This window comes from Pistacia vera, unplaced genomic scaffold (genome assembly GCF_008641045.1).
Source record: "Pistacia vera cultivar Batoury unplaced genomic scaffold, PisVer_v2 Contig277, whole genome shotgun sequence".
In the NCBI taxonomy this organism is placed as follows: Eukaryota; Viridiplantae; Streptophyta; class Magnoliopsida; order Sapindales; family Anacardiaceae; genus Pistacia; species Pistacia vera.
The window spans coordinates 1,017,490-1,041,582 of NW_022196087.1; the positions used below are offsets into that span (position 1 = coordinate 1,017,490).

General features: G+C 38.6%; 1 non-coding gene across 1 annotated transcript; it reads left to right on the forward strand.

The window, feature by feature from the left end:
* The first annotated feature begins 552 nt into the window (after nt 1-552).
* Nucleotides 553-659, forward strand: LOC116133966. Its single transcript, XR_004128630.1, has one exon. It is a non-coding gene; the product is annotated as a small nucleolar RNA R71 (small nucleolar RNA).
* The last annotated feature ends 23,434 nt before the right edge of the window (nt 660-24,093 follow it).

A 24,093-nucleotide genomic window follows, 5' to 3' on the forward strand; every position in this document is an offset into this window, starting at 1 on the left:
GACATTCTTTGCTCACATGGTTGATGATTCACCACCGGTTGATGGTTTGGCATTGTCCTTTGATTTGATTGACTGCTTTGATCGCTCCAGGACAAATTTGGGTTATTCTCCCAACCAAGATTGTAGGTATTGGCGAAGGGGTCATTTTGCAGCCTTTGTGAACTAACAATGTAATTCACTTGCTCGGTTGTTGAGAAGAATAACTGGTTCCCATCTTGGCATTCCACACTCTCATGGTTTCCTGCACAAAATTCACAAGTTATAAATGGTGAGTGAAAAGAATTTACATTCATACCTCCCAATTGGCTTTGACATGGTGCAATTTGTGCAGATAATGTGTCGAACGCGTCAACTTCATGTAGACCCATTGTTCTCTTCGGCATTGCTCTCTCATTAGGTCTTTGGTAGTTATTGTTGGCCATCAACTCAAGCAATTCATAAGCATCTTCTGGGGTCTTGTTATTTAAGGCTCCGCCTGCTGCCACATCTACCATCGTTTGAATATTTGGTAGCAACCCATTGTAAAATGTTTGGACTTGTCTCCAAAACGGCAGACCATTATGTGGACAATTCCTTAACAACTCCGTGTACCTCTCCCAAGCTTCATATAGTGATTCATCGTTGCCTTGCACGAAAGAGGTAATGTCATTTCTCATACTTAAGACTATACAAAATTTACAATTAACTACAAAAATGAAATAAAAGCTTCAATTTAGCACTACACTAGATACTATCAATATTAATAATCAACTATCCCCGGCAACGGCGCTAAAAACTTGATGCGTGTTTACTACAACATGCAATATGTGGCAAGTATACTAATCGCACAAGTAATAGAGTAATGAGTGAGTATCGTTCCCATGAGGATAGTGTTACTAAGTACTGATTTCTCTAGTTTAAGTCTTAATTGAAGCAACAATAAATTGGATTGATGGAAAATTAACAATCTAAATACAAATTAACAAAATAGAAATGAATGATAATGAAATTAAAGCAAAACCCAACAACTTAACTACTTAAACAATGCTAAAAAATGCTAGGGTGTTGATTTCACCTAGATACGCTAATCCAATTCATAGAATCTATTACCCAAGTTCTAATTCCTTGATTGAAAATCGAATTCCCTAAGTTGTAAAACATACCTTCTCAGGCTACATTTCCCTACTTATCCCTATTAAGCTTCCGCACCCAACAAAATGAAGATTAATAGTTCAAAGTCTTTTAAGCTTTATGGAATTCTATCTAGATTTCATAGATCGCTAAACCTATCTCTAGCGTTTGCTNAAATATAAATGAATGATAATGAAATTAAAGCAAAACCCAACAACTTAACTAATTAAACAATGCTAAAAAATGCTAGGGTGTTGATTTCACCTAGATACGCTAACCCAAATCATAGAATCTATTACCCAAGTTCTAATTCCTTGATTGAAAATCGAATTCCCTAAGTTGTAAAACATACCTTCTCAGGCTACGTTTCCCTACTTATCCCTATTAAGCTTCCACACCCAACAAAATGAAGATTAATAGTTCAAAGTCTTTTAAGTTTTATGGAATTCCATATAGATTTCGTAGATCGCTAAACCTATCTCTAGCGTTTGCTTAATCTACGGTATTTATCCCGAGAGACACAATCACAAATCACTTCTCAGTCTCATTGTGAACAACACACATTTGAATGATGATCAAACATCCAAAAGTCATTAAGCAAAGAGATAAACACTTAATCATGAAATTAAAACTGAAAGTAAATCAATTCATATAAATTTGAATCATTGCATCAAGGTTACATCAAACCTTAGCTAAACAACTCAGTTCATACTCAAAAACGAAATAAAGTAACTAAAACAAACTGAATCAAGATTCATCATTGAAAAACAAGCAAAAGATGGAGAAATCTTCTCTAATTTGAAGCCCAAACTTCAATAATCTTCTCCTTCCATGAGCTGCCTCCCAAATGACGAACCAAGACCATTTTCTCTTCCTTTTCGCTCTAATTTATACCTCTCTCACTTAAGGATGAAGCCCTAGCAAGCCAAAACGCGTCGTTTTATTTTTCATCTGATGCAGGTTTCGCCGCAGCGAAGCTTTTTCCTTGCCGCGGCGAGGACTTTCGGACCAAATTTGAGCATGATAGAATATGAATCTGGAAAAGTATTAAACATATGAATTTTAGCCCTTTAAATTATCTTTCTGGTCGTTTAAGAATCAGTATAATACGAGGTCTACAGCTCAAGTTATGGCAGAAATACGGAAGCACGTCCAAAGACGTTTTTCTTCAGTTCCCAGCGTACTTTTCACGACTTCAAGCCAAGTTTTCACCCTTGTCCAGTCAGAATTAGGAAGAACCTAAAACATGAACGTTGTATCTCTTCTTCTTAGCTTTCCAAAGCTTCTAAATTGAGGTCATTCCGAGTTTTCAAGCTCAAATTACACAATTTACGCTCAAAACTGTCATTTATGCTTAAAATCATCGTTTAGGCCTGCAAAGACAAATTAATAGAATTAGGTAGCAATTATGGCTCAAATTGTCTGAAAAGTATCCTAAATCCTATCAAAATTCAATGAAAAATCATAGTGTAAAATATGATTATCAACGACGCACAGGCATTCCCATAAAGGTGCAAGGCTAGGAGATTCCCAATATCGCTAGAATGACGACTTCGGTTGTCGTTGTGCAAGGGATTCCCATCCTCCGCAGGTTGGTTCGTACCACCACGGAGGTCGGGAAGACTCCCCTAATAACAAGATGCAATCACACGGCTCTAGCCAGCATGTGCCGAGATTGGTCGGAGCTTCCGACCGAGGCGAGGAAGAGTTCGATTTGCTATCTTTCCTTTACCACAACCGTGGGGGTCAAACCTACGTTGCGGAAAGTGATCCCCGGGTTGCTCCACTGCCTCAGATTGTGGAACTACAACGAGCTCTTGATCAGCTTAAGGCTCAGCAAAATGAGTAGAGGCAGATCGTAGGGGCGTCTCCCTTTTCTCTGGCAGTGTTAGCTGCCTCTCTCCCATCGAGATTCAGAATGCCCAACATGCAAGCATTCTATGGGAATTCTGGTCCGTAGGATCATTTATACGAGTTCAACGACCTCATGGAACTCCACCAAGTCTCTGACTTGGCAAAATGTCATTGCTTGGCAGTAACCCTTCCCACCCATGCTAAGCGCTGGTTCAAGTCGCTTCCAGCAGGATCGGTCGGCTCATGGCCTCAAATGAGCATGACATTTTTGAGGCACTTCCAGGCGAATATGAAGTTCTCAATGCCGCTAAGCTACCTAAGCAATATATGGCAAGAGAGGGATGAACCCCTCCAATCTTATGTAGACAGGTTCCATAGGGAGCTCCACAAAGTGGCTCATACTCCAGAAAAGTTTGTTCGAACTCTCATCGTTGCGGGAGTTCGCCCGCAGATAGACCTATGGAAGAAACTAAAATCTGAGGATGATGTTTCCCTCACTCGCTTCTACAACCTTATTGAAAAGTACCTCCAGATCGAAAGTTTCATGGCAGCTCTTAGTCACCATGACCCCGGTCCGTCAGGCAGTACTCCCAACCGGAGGGAGAATATGAGGGCTGATCGCAGTTGGGCTAATGATGATCGGCGAAAAGAAAAGAAGCAGCAGTATGAGCCCAAGAAATCTTATGCCCCAGTTCCTCATCGCGATCGTGACAAGAGTCAGTAAACTTCTCTTAATGCCTCAGTATAGGCTATTCTAGATAAATCAGAGGAGGCCGATTTGCTCGGAGAGCCCGAGAGCGAGCCCAAGCCCATGAAGAATCCCCCCTCAGTCAAAAGTAATAGAAAGTACTACCGTTATCATCGGGATAATAGGTACCACACTGATGAGTGTCGGGCCCTTAAGCATGCAATTGAAGACCTTATTAAAGAGAGGCACTTCAAAGAGTATGTTGATGACTCAGCTCCCGTTTGGGAGAAAAATCAAGAGGAACCAGGGAAGAGGCGTCATAGTCGCAAAGGTCTCTATAGTGTGGGGATCATCTTTGGAGGACCACACCCCGTAGGGAACTCTCGAGGTGCCCAGGAAAGGTATGCTCGGAAAGCTCGTAATAACCCCATAGGTGTCATGAGCACGATGCTGCAACCCACCAAGGTTCACAGAGATGAGGAAATCACATTCTCCAAGAAAGACGCAGCGCGATTACATCATCCCCATGAGGATGCTCTCATCATCAAGCCTGAAATAGGTCGGTGCGAAGTCCACAGGATATTAGTGGACAATGGAAGCGTCGTAAATATCTTATTTCAGCAAGCCTTCGAGAAGATGAAACTGGATGAGGCAGATCTGAAGCCTGCCTCTATCCCTCTGTACGGTTTCGCTGGCGATCATTTTATTCCCAAGGGGATGATCTCGCTCTAGGTCACGTTGGTAGAAACTAACGAGTTGACCAAAATGACTGAGTTTTTAGCAGTAGACTGTCCTTCCACCTTCAATGGCATCTTGGATGACCCCTACTACGAAGTTTCAAGACAGTCACCTTAATATACCATCTGAAGATGAAGTTTCCCACCCCGACGGGGCTATGGGAAGTAAGTGGATCTCAACGCGTATCTCGCGACTGTTATTTAAGGGTGGTGTAGATGGCGTGCAAGGGAAAGGGAGCACCAGTTGGCATCCCTAAGTAGGCAATGGCGATCAGCAGGATCGAGCTGCAACCTGCCCCGGTTGAGGATGACAGGGATCTCGCGTCCAAGAATGCCCTCACAGTGGGCCGGGCGAAGACCTATCTGAGGTATTGGTCGATCAAAGTGAGTCAACTTAAGTATTCAGGATCGGGAGTAATCTCAGCCCTCAACTCGCCAACAACCTGACAAACATCTTTAGGGAAAATGTCGACATATTCGCATGAACTCATGCTGATAGGGAGATCAACACAAATGTTATATGTCATGCCTTGAATATTAATAATGCGGTCAGGCCGGTTCGCCAAAATAGGAGAGTAATGGACCCCGAGCGATATGTCGCCTTAAAAGTCGAGGTAGATAACCTCCTCTTGAACGGGTCCACCCGTGAGGCACTTTACCCAAGCTGGGTTGCCAACCTGGTCTCAATAAAGAAGCCTACCGCCAAATGGCAGACCAGTAAAGAAGCCTACCGGCAAATGGTAGACTTGTGTTGACTTTATTGACCTCAACAAGGCCTTATCTTAAGGACAACTTTCCTTTGCTGTGAATCGACCAGCTCGTCGATTCCACCTCCGGACACGAGCTGTTGAGTTTTATAGACGCCTACTTGGGATACAATCAGATTCTGATGTACACACTAGACAAAGAGCATACCTCATTTGTTACAGATCGGGGGCTGTATTGCTATAAGGTTATGCCCTTTGGCCTAAAAACGCTAAGGCGACTTACCAGCGGTTGGTTAACCGAATGTTTTCCAAGCAGATTAGAAAATCAGTGGAAGTCTATGTTGATGATATGTTGGTAAAATCGCATGTCGCTTCAGATCACATATCACATCTTGCTGAGATGTTTGGCATACTCCAAAGGTACAAAATGAAGCTCAATCCCCTGAATTGTTCTTCGGAGTATCCTCAGGAAAATTCTTGGGGTATATAGTTAACCAAAGGGGAATAGAAATTAACCCCGAAAAGATTCAAGCTCTCCTTGATATGAAAAGCCCGACCAACCGAAAATAGGTTCAGAGTCTTAATGGGCGAATAGTGGCTCTTAGTCGCTTCATATCAAGAGCAATAGATCGCTGCTTGCCATTTTTCAATATACTCAAGGCCAACAAGAAGTTCGAGTGGACTCTAGACTGCAAACAGGTTTTCTAGAGCATAAAAGAGCACCTCGGAAAGCCACATCTCCTGTCCAAGCCGCTCCCTCAAGAAATTCTTCTTCTATATCTATCCATCTCTTAGCATGCGGTCAGTGCAACTCTGATTTGGGAAAAAAACAGAGTCCAATGGCCAGTATATTACGCGAGCATGCGTCTACTAGACGCTGAAATGTGATATCCAAAAATGGAGCGATTAGCTTATGCCTTACTGGTCGCCTCCAGAAAGTTGCGACCTTATTTCCATGCCCACACTATCCATATTGACCAACTACCCGCTCAGGCAAGTCCTCCAAAAGCTAGAGGCTTTGGGTAAGTTACTCAAGTGGGCGATGGAACTAAGTCAATTCGATCTGCAATACAGACCAAAAGCAACCATTAAAGGGCAGGCTGTTGCTGATGTCATTTCAGAGTTTTCACACCAACCGATTCAGGAATCCAAGCAACAGTCCAGCGAAGTCACCCAGAAAACTATTCAGAATCTATCGACCTAGAGCCTCTATATCGATGAATCCTCGAACAGGAAAAGGACTGGGGCAGGTCTTTTCCTCCTTAGTCCCGAGGGGACTCGTATCCACGATATTCTTCGGTTTAGGTTCAAAGTTACCAACAACGAGGCTGAGTATGAAGCACTGCTCACTGGTCTACAGTTAACAAAAGAAATGGGGTCAACCGCGATCAGTATTCACAGCGACTCCATGCTAGTTGTTAATTAGATTTTGGGAGAGTATCAAGCCAAAGAAGAAAACATGATCAGTTATCTGAAGAAAACTAAAGTCGTACTCGAGTCTTTCAAGCACTTCGCGATGGCACAGATTCCTAGAGACAGTAATTCTATCGCTGATGCCTTGGCAAGAATAGCCTCATCACTGGACTTAGATGCCCTACAAAGTATTTCTGTTTGGTACATAGAGATCCCTATAATTAGCTCCCCCAAACAGGCCATGGTTACTACAGAATCAGTTTCCTGGATGACCCCAATTATTCAATGTCTCCGAGATAGGACATTGCCCAATGACAAGGTTGAGGCAAGAACCCTGCGAACCAGAGCTGCTCATAACACACTCATAGGAGATAAGTTATGTAGGCTAGGATTTAGCGCCTCTCTTCTTCGATATGTAACCGACGAGGAAGTAGACTATATCATGAGGGAGATACATGAAGGGATCTGCGGTAATCACATTGTCACGCGATCCCTCGCTAACAAAGTTGTTCGTCAAGGGTACTACTGGCTCTTGTTTCAAGAGGATACCTTCAACTTTGTAAAAAAGTGTGACAAGTGCCAGCGATTCGTGAATGTACTACGAGCTCCTTCCTATCAGCCGATAACCATGACTAGCCCCTGGCCATTCTCCATGTGGGGAATTGATCTTATTGGACCAATGCCAGCCGGAAAGGGAGGGGTCAAATATGATGTGGTCGCAGTGGATTATTTCACAAAGTGGGCCGAAGCAAACCCTTGGCCACGTGAAAGAACAACATGCATGAAGAGTGGTGGAAATAAAGATAAATATAAATTGGTAAGTGATAGGAGGCATAAAATAGACGTTTGATGTTTGAATTTAAAATTGGATAGAACCAACATATCACTATCGACAAGGGTGTTTTTGATACTTTTTAAATGAAGCATATGAGTTTAATGCTAATTGATTTCATGAGGGTTTAAAGAAGATAAACCCTAATTTTTATAATGATCTTATATGTATAACACTCATAAGAGATAAAATTAACATTTCATGTGCTTTTATCGCTCAATAGAGTATTGTTATTTGAACCCATGTAAACTCTTTCCAAGTCTCTTGTTAAATAAAATTCAAAATTAACATTATTTTTTTCTTTTTTATAAATTTAAACCCTTCAGTTAATCAAGGGCCAATNAACTCTCAAACATGCAAAACCTCGTTAGCTGATCATCATGTAAGAAACAGAAAATCATTTCAATTTAACTAAAATTTCCGAACTCAGATAACTCTCTAGTCAGTCCTGATATTAATTATATCAAGAACGTGCTTACTCACTGTTGGATTCTTACATGTAGAATACCACCCAATCCAATGAGTGAATCCAACGATCTTTAAGCATGGTCCTCCCTCACTAGAGAATTTCCGAACTTCCCTAGACCATTTATAGTAAAACATGCTGATCATAATAGATTCCTCATTAGATGGTACTGGACATTAGCCGCCACTAAATATTTTCAATAAGAATAATAACATTACAAATTCTGACTTAATTTCCAAACCTTCTAAGTGTAAAATATTAATTTTGAAACAATAAATAGAACCATGTGACTCCAACTTAACCAGTACCATCTTCTACATTGGAAACCAACACGCTTCAAACCCATATTCAAGAATTCCCAATTCAACTTATTTAACATTTCTAATTTTTCAGACTCAATAAAATCAATTACACATACCGCAAAGCCGATGCCAAAAGCCCACATGTATTGCATAAAGAAACCAAACCCGTCCCACTGAGAACCCTCCCAGAAGTCGGGTTTTCACCGGGTAAGATCCGGCACAACAAGCCCATCATCAACACTCACGCCAACGTTTTCAATTTTACTAATATTACCAACGCTCTCATCTTCAATCTGAATTCTGAAGCCTCCGTTAATGTGGTTCAGTCGTCTGTTCTTGCTGCTCTTTCATAGTGGTTGCGCCGCCACTCCTTCGGTTCTTGCTGTCGAAGCGTCCGGTTCGAGAAGAGAGCTTCTTGGCAGTCGAGACTACGAGACGAGTAGGAGTAGGAGCTTGAGTAGGCGAGGTCGAGGTGGGGAAGAAGATGACGTGGCGACGGAAAGGGTTTCTTGTGCGGGTGATGTAGAGGATTCTGCCTCCTCCCCCGTGGTTGCTTATAATGAGAGCCATTGAGAAAATTGGGAGAGCCATTGAGAAAATTGGAGTGTGGGTAGGTTTTATTTATTTGGGTAGTTTTTGTGGTTTTTATTGAAATAATTTAAAAAAAAAAAAAAAGGTTAATTTGAGATTTTTTTAGATTATAAATGTTTAAGTAAACTTTAATTGTCATCTCAAAATTTAATATCGTAGGAAAAAGTATGAAAGTTTGACACGTTCAATAAATAAAATTTAAAGTTTAATACTTTCAATAAAAATAATTGGTATTTTGATGCCATTAATAGAAAAAAAATAATTTACTATCTTCGACGGAAAAAAAATAATAGTTTAATGGATGTAATTAAACCATTTTAAAATGAGTAAAATCGAAACTTCCTTAAAAGATCCATCTAAAAGCTAAAAAGTTGCAAATCTCAATATTCGAAGCGCAGGCGTAAAGTTCATTGAATGGAATCGATAAAAAAAAGTGCTTGACCAGCTTTTGGTAACTAGAAATTATTTTGTTATATGCTCAAATTAGAGTTATTTGTGATTTTAGACTTTTTTAAAGCAATCGGTGAATATGGCAAATGTTATGATAATCAATTAATCATAAAACAAGTAAATTGTAGCATAAAGGTAAAGAATTGAGGGATAAGAAAAGCAAATGCACGATGTATAGTGGTTCGACCCAAACTGGCCTATGTCTACTCGTCCCAGCTCTATCCCTTGGAGTATTCCACTAACATTTGGTTCTCAAACCCTAACCAAGCTTTCTAGAATTCACTTTACAAATAGCTTCCAAGGTATTATTAAACTTTTGCACTCTCTAGAATTCACTTTCTTTCACTAGATATGTCTAGAAACTCAAGAGTAAGGTTCACTATTTTACAACTGGAAAATGGATTAACAAAACAGTGAAGTAACTCTCTCACAAAGTAGATACACAAGTGTTTTCACTCAATACTGAAAGAACAACATGCATGAAGAGTGGTGGAAATGAAGAATGAAAGCATGAAAGGATGGATTTCAAAAAACGGCTTTTGAACAAAGCTTTGAAAAGAGATTATACCTACTCCTTTACTTTGGATTGATGAAGATTAGCCTTAAAATGATGAGACATTCAAACTTTAACACCACTTTGAGAGATTTAGAGAGTGGCCGTGGCTAAGGAGAGAGTTTTTTGGTTTGCTTTGAGTGAACAATGTGTATTATGAACTAAAATGCAACCTTTTGCATTTATATATATACTTGGGCAATTTTGCAATTATTTATTTTTTACTTCCAAACCCAATAAAATCTTATTTTAAAAGGGAGCCCAAATATTTATTATGTCACCCTTTGAATAATCAATATTATTCAAGGGTCCATGTAAACTAAACTAGTTTACATTAACAACCCATAAATTTACCCTTTTTACCCTTTAACTATTAAAAGCTAATTTTCGTTCATCTCATTAATCTTAACGCTTTAAGATATAATAATTAATTATTGCTTAACCATTTTAACCCTTAAAATGTCACAAACAATTTTCTATGTAACTATTACCATAGAAATTTCTTTATTACCCTCTTAAGGTGCTAGTTCTCTTCGGATAATCATTTCTCTCTCTCATCCTTCTCTAACTTCTCAAGGCTATTGGTGTGACCATGTAGGTCCACCATGGATTAGCCGTGAGACAGTTCTGGATGAATCCGGAAACTTGTTCGAAGGCCCAACGACTATGGTAAACATATAGCAATGTGCCATATTCCCTAAACCACGATGAAGAAATACTTCATCGAACCCATTTCAGATCATACGTACCATGCAGGTAAAGTCCCTCCATTGATATATCTTGATCGAGCACGGATTCATGGAACGTCAAAATCCTAAACTTGATCTTCTACCGAATCGTCGATCAATATGTCCGAAACTCATCATCACAAACTTGCTTTTGTATGACTAATAATAGACTTTGGCCAGAGATTCTGATTTCTGACATTTATCGACGTTCTTCTAGGAACTCGAATCTGGATGGAGTTAGCGGTACTCCCGATCCTATGTTTTCGAGTCAATGGATCCCCTCTTGACCATCGTTCGTTTTCGCATATGAACAACGCATAACCAAATTGGCTTTATTATACGAAACATGATTAGTCTCGTACTTATACACCGTATGAACCATACGCATCCGCATTGGATCCAACTACAATGTCTCAGGTCAAAGGACTACATTGTGCACTGATATAACCAAATGATAAATCATTGACTTCATGCTTTTCTAAGTGATTTATCGTTATTCGGTCACGTTCGAAAAATAGTTCACCAACCGTTAATCCATACCAATGCCCCAATGACATGACTATCATCGTCATCCGTACTTATATCAACTCATGATATCTTTCGAAAGCATCCGATATGCCTACTGTGCAATATAGTTGCCCAAATTATATTGCTTCCGTAGGGAACCCTTTTCGATAATTCATTTACCGATTAAATGAATCATCTTGACTATTCATATACATACTTTATTTTAAATGCATGACTGAATAAAGGAAGCAATTTATATATATGAATTGAAGAACTCTTTCTTCTATTATTTATGATATATAGATACAAGACAAAATGCTCTGAAACCGACAACACGAATGGTTTCAAGGGCATACACTAATATACACTAACAAACTCTCACTTGCACTAAAGCCATTCGATTTTGTATCTCATACCCATCTTTTCAAGATGATGGTCCAATTGCTTCAGTGTCATCGCCTTAGTCAGTGGATCAGCTACATTTTCTGTTGAAGGAGTCTTCAGAATCGTAATCTCTCCAGCTCCAACGAATTCTCTCAAAATGTGATACTTATGCTGAATGTGTTTGGATTTTTGGTGTGCCCTTGGTTCCTTTGCCTGTGCAATAGCTCTAGTATTGTCATAGAGCATTCTTATCGGGTAAGCCATGTTCGGAACCACACCAAGTTCAATTACGAACTTTCGTATCCAAACAGCCTCCTTCGTTGCTTCCGAAGCAACAATGTATTCAGCTTCTGTAATGGAGTCAGCTGTGGTTGTTTGTTTGGAGCTTTTCCAACTAATAGCACCTCCATTACATATAAAAATGTACCCTGACGTAGACTTTTTATCATCAATATCTAATTGGAAATCAGAATCTGAGTATCCTTGAATGTTTAACTCTGAACATCCATAACTCAGAACTAGATCCTTAGTTCTTCTCAAGTACTTAAGGATTGATTTTACAACCGACCAATGTTTCTCCCCTAGGTTTGACTGATATATGCTTATAACACTTACAGCATAAGCTATATCAGGTCTTGTACATAGCATTGCATACATTAAGCTGCCTACGAAAAACGCATAAGACACATTACGCATCCGCTGCCGCTCTTCATTAGTCTTTGGACCTATCTCCTTAGAAAGATGAAGACTGTGAGTGAAGGGCAAGAGACCTCTCTTAGAGTTCTCCATGCTAAATCTTTTTAGCATTTTCTCTATGTACAATTTCTAGGATAATCCAATTACCTTTTTTGTTCTATCTCTATAGACACGAATGCCAATGACATAGGTCGCTTCTCCTAAGTCTTTCATCGAGAAGGTTTTGGACAACCAAACCTTAACCTCTGTCATCATGCCTATATCATTTCCCATCAAAAGTATGTCATCTACATATAATATGAGAAACGTGATGGCATGATCTTTAACCCATTTGTATACACAGGGCTCATCCGGATTCTTGACAAAACCAAACGATTTGATTATGTCGTCAAATCGAATGTTCCAGCTTCTTGAAGCTTGCTTCAATCCATAAATGGATCGATGCAATTTGCATACCTTATGTCTTTCAGCAGAGGATACAAAACCTATCGGTTGTTCCATATAGATGTTTTCCTCAATAAACCCATTGAGGAAAGCTGTTTTGACATCCATCTGCCAAATTTCATAATCATGGTATGCTGCGATGGCTAGCATTATACGGATGGATTTAATCATAGCTACAGGCGAGAAGGTTTCCTCATAATCCAATCCTTGTTTCTGAGTATAACCTTTCGCCACCAGTCGAGCTTTGAAGGTCTCTACCTCCCCATCCTTGCCAACTTTTCTCTTGTAGACCCATTTACAACCTATAGGAACTATTCCCTCAGGTGGATCCACAAGCGACCATACTTGATTGGCATGCATTGATTCTATCTCAGAATCCATCGCTTCCAGCCATTTTCCTGAATCTCTATCCAGTATTGCTTCTTCGTAGCTTCTAGGATCATCACCATGATCATCTACTCCCACTAAGTAAGATTCAAAATCTTGCTCATGTAGGAACCCATATCTCTCTGGAGGTTTCGACATTCTAGAAGACTTTCGTANGTAGTTAGCTAGATTGAAGTTTTTCTTTTTGTTTTTAATTTTCATTAGAATTGTGATCTCACTTTCCTTCACTTTTGTTCATTCAGTTTATACAAAGAGCAAGACGTCAACTATTGGTTCCTGTTGACCTTAAGCTTGAGATAATTGTGAGAAGACGTAACAGAGAGAGAAGAGAAAGAGAAAATCTTACTGTAGAATCTTAAGAAGTTATTGTTGAAATGGTTGAACCAGAAAATAGAACACTGAGGGAATTTTCAGTTCCAACAGTGAATGGTAGTGGTTCGAGTATCACTAGACCTATAGTGCAAGCAAACAATTTCGAGATCAAGCCGGCAATCATCCAGATGATCTAGCAGTCGGTTAGATTCAATGGTGATTTGAAGGAAGATCCAAATCAACATATTGCAAATTTCTTAGAAATTTGTGACACCTTCAAGTGAAATGGAGTGTCGGATGATGCTATTAGGATATCCAATGAACCAAACTCTTTGATCACTTGGGAAGTAAAAGCAATATCTTAAACTATCTTTAGGATATCCAATGAACCGACCCTTCTCGGATTTAACATCTAGCTTATCAGATTTAACCAATTTAACATAAGTTGGGTAGCCCCAAATCTTCATATAATTCAGACTTGGACGTTTTCCATACCATATCTCATACGGTGTTTTCTGGACAGTTTTAGATGGGACCCTATTAAGGATGTGCACAGCGGTCTGGAGAGCGTACCCCCACAGAGACATTGGTAAGTCTGTAAAACTCACCATCGATCGTACCATATCCAATAAGGTACGATTTCTCCTTTCAGACACTCCATTAAGCTGGGGGTGTATAAGGAGGAGTCAACTGTGAGATGATCCCATTTTCTTTTAAGAACTCTTGAAACTCTGTACTCAAGTATTCACCCCCACGATCTGATCGTAGTATTTTAATACTCTTTCCAGTTTGATTTTCTACTTCATTCTTGAATTCTCTGAATTTTTCAAAGGATTCAGATTTGTATTTCATTAAATACAAATACCCATATCGTGACATATCATCTGTAAAGGTAATGAAGTATTCAAATCCTCCCCTAGCTAAAGTACTAAATGGTCCACACACATCTGTATGTATGAGTTCTAAAAGTTCTTTAGCTCGCTCTCCTTTACTCTTAAAGGGAGACTTGGTCATCTTTCCTTGGAGACATGATTCACAGGTTGGATAGGGTTCAGAACCCAATGAGTTTAGGATCCCACTTTCTCCAAGCTGTATTAATCTTCTCTCTCCTATATGACCCAATCTATGATGCCATAGAATTTTAGGATTTGATTCAGATCGAGTTCTTTTATTAGAAATGGTATTGATTGAAGCATAGTCATTCAATTCTAAGACATACAAACCATTTGTATTCACAGCTTTACCAACTAAAACATTTCCAAAATGTATTGAACATTCATTTCCATTAAACAGTACATAATAACCTGCCTTACACAAAGCAGAAATAGAAATGATGTTTCTTGTGGCCTTTTCAAAGTACAATACTTTAAACAAATTCAAAACATGTCCTGAAGGTAGTCTTAGTGAGCAAGTCCCCATGGCCTCGGCTGCAACTCGTGCCCCATTTGCCATCCTCAAAATGATCTCGCCCTTTGTCACCTCAGAACTATTCTGAAGTACCTGCAAAGACATACAAACATGAGATGTTGCTGCTGAATCTAATATCCAGGAATGACTATCTGAATTAACACTTAATTCATATTCAATCATAAGACATTGGTTCATACCTGCTTTTCCTTTGCCTTTCTTCAGACTGTTCAGGTATTGAGGACAGTTCCTCTTCCAGTGTCCATCTTTTCCACAGTGGAAACATTTTCCCTTTGCATCGGCCTTCTCTGCCTTTGCCGCTGGCTTCTTGAAGCTCTTATTCTTGGGTCCAACTTTTGGACCTCTCTTTGGTAGCACTTTGGGCTTTTTATTGGCCCTGCTAGTGGAGGCGGCAAANGCAAGTCCCCATGGCCTCGGCTGCAACTCGTGCCCCATTTGCCATCCTCAAAATGATCTCGCCCTTTGTCACCTCAGAACTATTCTGAAGTACCTGCAAAGACATACAAACATGAGATGTTGCTGCTGAATCTAATATCCAGGAATGACTATCTGAATTAACACTTAATTCATATTCAATCATAAGACATTGGTTCGTACCTGCTTTTCCTTTGCCTTTCTTCAGACTGTTCAGGTATTGAGGATAGTTCCTCTTCCAGTGTCCATCTTCTCCATAGTGGAAACATTTTCCCTTTGCATTGGCCTTCTCTGCCTTCGCCGCTGGCTTCTTGAAGCTCTTATTCTTGGGTCCAACTTTTGGACCTCTCTTTGGTAGTATTTTGGGCTTTTTATTGGCCCTGCTAGTAGAGGCGGCAAAGACATCCTCATGTCCTTTCCCTTTCACATTCTGCCTGTGAAATTCTTTAAGCTCATTTAGCAGTTCAGAGAGGTTTCTCTCAATCCTATTGAGATTGTAGTTACTTATAAACGGTTTATAACTTAGAGAAGGGATTGTAGAATCAAATTCACTTTGAGGTGGTCTGGCATGACTACCCCATATCCATCCAGTCGATCTAATCCATTGATCATTTAAGAGTATGATCAGCTGGAGGTACCCCTTCCCTCAACTTCATGCTAAAGAGGGATGCACATAATTCATACTCAACCACTCTTGGATTTTCGCTATATAACTCTTGTAGAGCTATAAGGATATCATAAGCATTTGAAACCTCTTCATGGTTAGTTTGAAGTTCTCTATTCATGGAGACTAGCATGTAATTTTTAGCCCTCCTGCTATCCTCTCTCCACTTTTCAAGAGCATCAAGCTCAGCTTGTGGAGCATTCGGTCCAATATCAAGTGGAAGAGGTGCTTCCAGGACATATGCAATTCTTTCTAAATCTATAACAATTCTAAGATTTCTTAGCCAATCTTTTAGGTTGGGTCCGGTTAACATGTTATTATCCATTATCCTTAGGAGAACATTGTTGGCCATTTTTCGATTATTTATCACAAAGATGAAACTGCAAAGAGAAGTAATTTTATTAGTGTCTTGTAATCTTTTAAACCTTTTAATGCATAATCAAATTAGCTCCCAAATGTTTTTCATGCAAAGCTTGAAAAGGATTAGCCTACTCCTTTGCTTTGGATTGATGAAGATTAGCCTCAAAAGGATGAAACCTCCACACTTTAACCCACCTTGAGAGATTAAGAGTGGCCGTGGTTTGAGAGATAGTTTTAGTTTGTTTTTGAGTGAACAAGTGAAGAATGAACTAAAATGCAACCTTTTGCATTTATATATCTTGGACAATTTTGCAATTATTTATTTTTCACTTCCAAGCCATAAAAATCTTATTAATAAAGGGACCCCATGAATTTTTATGCTACCCTTTGAATATCAATATTATCAGGGCCCATGTAAACTAAACTAATTTACATTAACACCCATAAATTTCCCTTTTTACCCTTTAACATTAAAATGTTATTTTTGTTCATCTCATTAATCTTAACACTTTGATATAATAATTAAATATAATTAATTATTGCTTGACCATTTTAACCCTTAAAATGTCACAAAAATTTTATATGTAACTATTACTATATAATCACCATCATTACCCTCGGAAGTGCTAGCCCTCTTCGGATAATCATTCTATCTCTCATCCTTCTCTAACTCTCAAGGCTATTGGTGTGGCCATGTAGATCCACCGTGGATTAGCCGTGACCGGTTCTGGATGAATCCGAAAACCTGTTTGAGGCCCAACGACTATGGTAAACATCTAGCAATGTGCCAGCCCTAAACCACGATGAAGAATACTTCTCGAACCCATTTCAGATCAATACATACTGCAGGTAAAGTCCCTCCATTGATCATATCCTGATCGAGCATGATTCTGGAATGTCAAAATCCTAAACTCGATCTTCTACCGAATCGTCAATCAATATGTCCGGAACTCGTCATCACAAACTTGCTTTTGTATGACTATAATAGACTCTGGCCATAGATTCTGTTTTCTGACATTTATTGATTGTTCTCTAGGACTCACCGGATGGAGTCCGGTATTCCCGATCCTATATTTCCGAGTCAATGATCCCCTCTTGACCATCGTTCGTTTTGCATATGAACAACGCATGACCAAATAGGCTTTATTATACGAAACATGATTAGTTCTCGACTTATACACCGTATGAACTATACGATCCATATCGAATCCGACTACAATGTCTCAGGTCAAAGGACTACATCGTGCACTGATATAACCAAACGATAATCATTGACTGCATGTTTTTCCAAGTGATTTGCGTTATTTGGTCACGTTCGAAAATAGTTCACCAACTGTTAATCCATACCAATCCCCCAGTGACATGACTATCTCGTCATCCGTACTTATATCAACTCAGATATCTTTCGGAAGCATCCGATATGCTACTTGCATATAGTTGCCCAAATTATATTGCTTCCGTAGGGAACCCTTCGTGATATCATTTACCACTTAAATGAATTATCTGGACAATTCATATACATACTTTATTTTTAAAAAATGACTGAATAAGGAAGCAATTTATATATAGCAATTGAAAACTCTTTCTTCCATTATTTATTAAATAATAGATACAAGAAAATGCTCTGAAACCGACAACACGAATGGGTTTCTAGGCCTACACTATATACACTAACAAACTCCCACTTGCACTAAAGCCATTCGATGGTTCTCTCATACCCATCTTCTCAAGTGATGGTCCAATGCTTCAGTGTCTCGCCTTAGTCATGGATCAGTTACATTTTTTGCTGAAGGAGTCTTCAGAATCATCTCTCCAGCTCCAACGAATTCTCTCAAAATGTGATACTTACACTAATGTGTTTGGATTTTTGGTGTGCCCTTGGTTCCTTTGCCTATGCAATAGCTCCGTATTGTCACAAAAACTGCTTTCGGGATAGCCTGTTCGAAACCACACCAATTCATTACGAACTTTGCATCCAAACAGCCTCCTTCGCTGCTTCCGAAGCAGCAATGTATTCAGCTTCTGTAGTGGATCAGCTGTGGTTTCTGTTTGAAACTTTTCAAACTAACGCACCTCCATTAATATAAAAAATGTACCCTGACATAGACTTTTCTACATCCAAATATCTGATTGGAAATCAGAATCTGAGTATCCTTGAATGTTAAACTCGGAACATCCCATAACCACGAACAGATCCTTAGTTCTTCTCAATACTTAAGGATCATTTTACAACCGACCAATGTTTCTCCCTTGGTTGGACTATATCTGCTCGTAACACTTACAGCATAAGCTATATCAGGTCTTGTACATAGCATTGCTACTAAACTACCTACGGCAGACCATAAGGCACCATTACGTACCGCTAACCGCTCTTCATCGAAATTGTGGACCCATCTCCTTAAAAGAGAAGACCGTGAGTAAAGGTTAAGAGACCTCTCTAGAGTTCTCCATGCTAAATCTTTTTAGCTTTCTCTATGTACATTTTTCTGGGATAATCCTTACCCTTTTCGTTCTATCTCTATAGACCACGAATGCCAGGACATAGGTCGTTTCTCCTAAGTCTTTCATTGAGAAGGTTTTGGATAACCACCTTAACCTCTGTCATCACCTATATCATTTCCCATCAAAAGTATTATATCTATATATATATGAGAAACATGATGGCATGATCTTTAACCCATTTTTATACATAGGGCTCATCCGGATTCTTGACAAAACCAACGATTGATTATGCTGTCAAACGAATGTCCAGCTTCTTGAAGCTGGCTTCAACCATAAATGGATAGATGCATTTGCATACCTATGCCTTTCAACAGAGGATACAAAACCTATTGGTTTTCCATATAGATTTGTTTCCTCAATAAATCCATTGAGAAAGCTGTTTTGACATCCATCTGCCAAATTTCATAATCATGGTATGCTGCGATAGCTAGCATTATACGAGTGGATTTAATCATTGCTACAGGCGAGAAGGTTCCTCTAATCCAATCCTTGTTTCGGGTATAACCTTTCGCAACCAATCGAGATTTGAAGGTTTTACCTCCCCATCCTTGCCAACTTTTCTCTTGTAGACCCAATTTGCAACCTATAGAACATTCCCTCTGGTGGATCCACAAGCGACCATACTTGATTGGCATGCATTGATTCTATCTCAGAGTCCATCGCTTCCATCCATTTTCCTGAATCTCTATCCAGTATTGCTCTCTCGTAGCTTCTAGATCACATCATGATCATCTACTCCCACTAAGTAAGATTCGAAATCTGCTCATGTAGAACCCATATCTCTCTGGAGGTTTTGATATTCCAAGAAGACTTTCGCACCTGGAACCCATAGTTATCTGATAGGGTTCGCTGAATGGACATTTCCATCCTTCAGTAATCTCGGTTCTTGGCTCTTCGAACTCTTCCTTGAGTTCAATATTTCTTCCAACAACCGCCTTCCTCCAGAACTCGTTCTCGAGAAGCACGTATTGTCTACTGATCCCAACTCTTTGACACTTAGGAAGTAAAAGTAATATCCTAAACTATCTTTAGGATTCCAATGAACCGCCCTTTCTCGGATTTAACATCTAGCTTATCAGATTTTACCAATTTAACTAAGCTGGCAGCCCCAAATCTTCATGTAGTTCAGACTTGATGTTTTTCCTACCATTCTCATACGGTTTTTCTGGATATTTTAGAGGGACCCTATTAAGGATGTTGCCAGTATCTGGAGAGTCGTACCCACCCACGTAGACATGATAAGTCTGTAAAACTCACTATCGATCGTACCATTCCAATAAGTACATTTCTCCTCTTCAGACACTCCCATAATCTGGGTTGTATAAGGAGAGTCAACTGTGAGATATCCCATTTTCTTTTAAGAACTCTTTGAAACTCTGTACTCAAGTATCAAGCCCACGATCTGATCTAGTATTTTAATACTTTTTTCCATTTGATTTTCTACTTCATTCTTGAATTCTCTGATTTTTCAAAGGATTCGAATTGTATTTTCATTAAATACAAATACCCATATGCGTGACAATCATCTGCAAAAGTAATGGATATTCAAATCCTCCCCTGGCTAAAGTACTAGATGGTCCTCACATACATCGGTTATGTATTTCTAATAGTTTCTTTAGCTCGCTCTCTTTTACTCTTAAGCGGAGACTTGGTCATCTTTTCCTGGAGACAGATTCATAGGTTGGATAGGGTTCAGAACCCAATGAGTTCAGGATCTCAATTTCTCCAAGCTTCAATCTTCTCTCCTATATGACCCATCTATGATGCCATAGATTTTAGGATTTGATTCAGATCAAGTTCTTTTTTAGAGATGGTTTTGATTGAAGCAGTCATTCAATTCTAAGACAAAAACCCATTTGTATTCACAGCTTTACGAACTTAAAACATTTCCAAAATGTATTGAACTTCATGTTCCATTAAAACTACAATAATACCTGCCTTTAAACAAAGCAGAAATAGAAATGATGTTTCTAGTGGCTTTTTCAAAGTCAATACTTTAACAAATTCCAAACATGTCCTGAAGGTAGTCTTAGTGGCTCTTGTCACAAGTACTTAGCCTGCAGGTCTTGTGTTCGAGAGGTGGGGAAGGCGAAAGAAACCCACTTGCAGGGGTGGGGATATTCCTATGAGTGGGCCGCATGGGAAAGCGCCTTGCCCGACGGCCCAAGGGCGGGGTAGTTGAGGGATAGCCCATGGTCTCACATTGCTTAATATTGATTTCTCCTTAATTTTTAGTTGATTATAATTGCTTTCTTTTATTTCACTTCGAAATTTCAAACCCCCCATTTTCTTTGCTTTAATTTTCATTAAAATAAATCCAATCTCTGTGGATACGACCTTGCTCATCACTATTACAATTTGTATTTTTTTAGAGTGAGAATTTTATTATTCGTTGGATTCGACACCCACCACCTGCTCTTATTCAATACTAACTCGATAGGTCAAAATGGTGCAATTAATGCTCTAGTCCTACTTGTGCTTGCTCTTATTCAAAACTAACTCAATTAGGATTCACAATTAATGCATTAAATAAATTTAAAATTTGTTAATATTAAAAGATGGACATAAACAGTCGTCCTCATAAGATGACGGGCATCTATAAATAATTTAGGCCAAATTTTTTTAGTTTAAACTATAAACGGGCGTCCATTCTAGGTGGATGGCCGTCCATATAATATGGACGGGAGTCTATTTCAAATGAACGGTCGTCTAATAACAATAGACGGTCGTCTATATTTGATGAAAGTCCGTTCATTCGTGGAATATTTGTTAACGTGATACGTGATTCGTCTGATTCAGTGGACATGTCGTTCGGTGTAAAAATTCGGTGTAAAACATCGGTGTCTATAGCATTATTCATAAACAAGAGTAAATAAGGTCACTCTACAAAAGTCAAAAGGTCTACACAGTATGCATCACAAAGCAGCAAAAGAAGATCCATTTCTAACAACCAGCGTATCCTATCTTTGTAAAGTAGAGAAGACTCTGGGTTTCTTTTGAATTTATGAGACAATAACCGCAATCTAACTTCTCCACATATAAGCTTTTCAAAAGCTTCACATCTTGTTCTTTAACCTTGAAAATGCATGATGTTCCTTTCTTGCCAAATAATTAAATTAAATTTGTTAATTATCACAGTCTTGTGTAATCAGCCTAAATACTCTAATCACTCAAATAACAATATATGAATATACAGGGTCCCTTTGGTTCACTTTTTTTCCTTATCCTATTCTACATCCTATCCAAATACACATTTGTTTCAATATTCAAAATTATCTTTAAAATACAATACTATTATAATATTTATACTGTTTTAACTCCCTGGATTTGTTAATTTAACTAAACACCCCCAACAATAAAAGTTTATAAATTGACAAAAAACACCCACATTTGCCAAATTCTGGCCACCATCGTAAAAAACGCCTACAGGTTGCATGAAAGCACGGAAAAGAGTGATAGTGAAAGACCAACATGCATGCATGAAGAGTGGTGGAAATGGAGAAGAAAGCATGAAAGGATGGATAAAAAAAAAAAAAAAAAAAANGACATTTATCGACATTCGTCCAAGAACTCGAATCCGGATGGAGTCAACCGTACTCCTGATCCTATATTTTCAAGTCAATGGATCCCCTCTTGACCATCGTTTGTTTCTGCATATGAACAACGTATGACTAAATAGGCTTTATCATACGAAAAATGACTAGTCTTGTACTTATACACCGTATGAACCATATGCATACGCATCCGTATCAGATCCGACCATAATGTCTCAGGTCAAAGGACTACATCGTGCACTGATATAACCAAACGATAAATCATTGACTACATGCTTTTCCAAGTGATTTGTCGTTATTCGGTCATGTTCGAAAAACATTTCACCAACCGCTAATCCATACTAATGCCCCAGTGACATGACTATTGATAAGATTGTAATTTATATATTTTTTTATTCTTTCCATATTATGTTTTTTTGTTATGTTTTATACCCAGTTGAGTTGATTAGAGTTTATTTTGTAAGTTTGACATATTTGGATAGGCTTTATGAAATAATTGAGAAAAGATTAGGAAATTCCAGATTTTTTGTTATTCTGACCAATGTTGCGTATTTCAGGTTTTTCATGGAGTCAGATCTCTCGATTGCAAAAGTGTTCTTCAGGAAAAGTAAAGTAGACGAATCAAACCTTCCAGAAAGGTATTATGGGCAAGAATCCGAGTTTGTTTGGGCCCTCATTAGTTGTTGCAAAGCTGGACCTGGAATCCTATTCGCGGAAGGATTTCCTGGCTGAGTATTGAGTCTTCGAATGGGCCTAACTAGAGCGTTAGATATTGAAAGCAGATGATTCAAAAGCCCAAATTCATCTACACAACCAGGACTACAACTTTTGTGAAGTGACCAAGCCCAGAAAAGTTCTTTTACATTGTGAGAATCCTAGTGCAAGATGGATTATGAATTCTGTTTTCCATATCTTATAAGGAATTGACAGTTTTGGAAGTCTATCTTTTAGGAAAGGTCTAGGAAAGTAATTTCCATTTTTCCTGGGGTAGAATTGAGGAAAAGTACGTTATTTATTTATGAGTTGTTAGGTTAAAAAGAGGAGAGAGGCAGAACGGCAGGAGAGGTTTTTATTTTTTTACTTTCTACGTCAATATGTACGGCTGATCTTTCTTCTTCAGTTCAAGGGGATTTTGAAGCCTGAATTCATGTCATTGGTGTAACTTAACTTCAGTAACATTATTCTTAATCTCGTTCTTATTGGAATTTTTTATGTTATTCTGTTTTAATTGTTTATGATTTTTGTTTGGGTGATTTAGTAATGGCTAGCTAAATTGTTTAATTGGAATTTTATCTGTTAGAATTAGGAATTGTGATATGTAATTGTCCTCTTTCTATTCAATGAGTAACACATGATGATAGATGATTACAGACAAGTTCTCAATCTGTCACCTTGAATAACATAACCTAAGTTAAATAATCCGATCTTGCGTGATTGTTGCTTGGATTGATCTATTTTCCTACTTCTTAAGGCTACCATTGAATTAAACTTAGAGAGCTTATTCTAGGTTGTTCAAGGGTTAGGATCTAATTGAAGAGCTTATTTCAGTAGTGACAATTAAGGGAAAATTCAGGTAACAGAGCTTGTTGTTTCCTAGGGTCAATAATTCCATAACAACGAGATAGAATAATGTATGATTAGTTCATGTCCAATGCATGTTTAGGTGGATCTCGAACCGAGAACTGGTTGTTTTTAATCTGATATTTTCTAGGAGATTTATTTGTTTCACTTTAGATTGCATTGACTACAACCCCTTTCATTACTATTGTCATGTTTACTGTATATGATTTTATTTTATTTTATTTTATTTTTCTGTTGTTTTCGTTGTGGTTATTGGTTAGAATAAATGATTTAATCGAATCATTCCCTGTGGGATCGACCCTTGCTTACCCTATATGCAATTTAGTAGTTAGGTTAGTAAGGTTATTAATTTGGAGCATTCGGCACGCTACCAACTATCATCGTCATCTGTACTTATATCAACTCATGATATTATTCAGAAGCATCCAG